Source organism: Prionailurus bengalensis, chromosome B2 (genome assembly GCF_016509475.1).
Source record: "Prionailurus bengalensis isolate Pbe53 chromosome B2, Fcat_Pben_1.1_paternal_pri, whole genome shotgun sequence".
NCBI lineage: Eukaryota > Metazoa > Chordata > Mammalia > Carnivora > Felidae > Prionailurus > Prionailurus bengalensis.
The window spans coordinates 102,187,707-102,189,584 of NC_057349.1; positions in this window are offsets into that span (position 1 = coordinate 102,187,707).

The window sequence follows — 1,878 nt, forward strand, 5'->3', positions numbered from 1 at the left end:
ATTTGTAAGCTTATTTTCTTTACCACATGTTAAAGTCATTGAGAACATAATAGTTTAAAAAATAAATTTGTTAAATGAATAGTGAATAAAGAATATATATATATATATAAATTTATTTTTCTATGTCAAAACAACAAGGATAATAGTCCAGTCTAAATACTATGCTATAATATGTGTTAAATGCTTCATATAGGGCACTTAACCTTGTCAAGTTATATAGTAGTCGCTCGATGATATCTATTGAATGCCTACTCAGTCTTCTCCTGGAGCTGTCGAAAAGTGTTATCTTTCCACATGCTAATGATTTCACTTTTAGTATTCATTGATTAAGAAGACATAAATGGATGGACGGGTTTTCAGATGCTGACCTTACAACTCCACAATCTCCCAAGGGTCCCTAGCCCATGGGTTGGAGATCTCACGAACTTTAGATTGTTCCAATATCTAGAATGAGACTTACGATCAGTCGTGAGAGTCACTACAATGGAGCAAAGCACTCGCAAACATGAGCAAAGGCAAAGGTCTGAGAGCTAGAGAGAAAGAGACAGGAGAGGAACAAACAGCAGATCTCCATTGCTTCCTACTTAAAAAAAATAACCCTTTTTTGTCTTACTGAAAAGTTTAAGGGCAGAGTAGCTTCACGCAAGGCTGGATCCAGGAACTAAAAAAATACAAAATAAAAAGTCACCAAGACTCAGTTTTTCCCTACCTCTGGTTTTCTCTGAAGAACTACTGTCAACCAGGCTCTCTCCTCATGATGTAAAGAAGGTTAGCTGAAGCTCAATATAATAACTACTGCAGAAAGTGAGGGTCTTTTCCCCAGTGGTTCCCACAAAATCTCATGAGTGGCAGCAGGTGTATATGTTCTAAATCTGATCCATTCACTGCGGCCAAGAGGATAAAATGTGTGGATGGACAGGCATGGTTTACATGTGGGATGACGAGCCGTTCGGTTTTGCTTGAGATTGTGTTGGCTTTACAGTTGCAAGTCCTGTGTCCCAGAAAACGCTTGGGTAAATCAGGATGGTTGGTCACCCAGCTTTCATACAGGGGACTGAGGATGGGATTATTTCTGAACTACAGGGGTTGAGAACGTGCATAATGGCAGGGAAAACGCTGCCTACACCTACATGTGAACTCTAGCTCTGTGCTAAATACAGCGGTTGCAAGTGCACATTGTTGACTTGAAATGCAGTAATCTACATCATAGTCAAAAGTAGGTCTGAAATGGGGCACCTGGGGGGGCTCATTCGGTTAAGTGTCCGACTTCGGCTCAGGTCATGATCTCACTGCTTGCGGGTTCTAGCCCTGTGTCGGGCTCTATGCTGACAGCTCGGAGCCTGGAGCCTGCTTCAGATTCTGTGTCTCCCTCTCTCCCTGCCCCTTCCCAGCTTGTGCTCTGTCTTTCTCTCTCAAAAATAAATAAACATTAAAAAAAGTTAAAAAAAAAAAAAAAAAGTAGGTCTGAACTGAGATGCCCATTAAGTTAAAATGCACACTGGATTTTAGAAACCTACTATGAAAAAATAACGTAAGTTATCTCATTAGTAATTCTGTTAATTAATAATATTAATTGACTTGCTGAAATGGCAAGGCTTTAGATATGTTGAGTTAAATGAACTATACTATTCTTTTTACTTTTTTAATGTGCCCATTAGCAAATTTAAAACTCACATTGTGTTTCTGCTGCACAGCACAGCTATAAGATTTTTAACAAGGTAATAATGTAATTATGTCATGTATAGGTGGGGACATATTTAAAAAGATGCCTTGAATGTATGGGCATCTTAAATAGCAAACGGTAAATTAGAGAACATCAGGCCCACAAACAATGGGAGATAAAAATATCAAATTCAAGACCAAATTTATTCACTCACC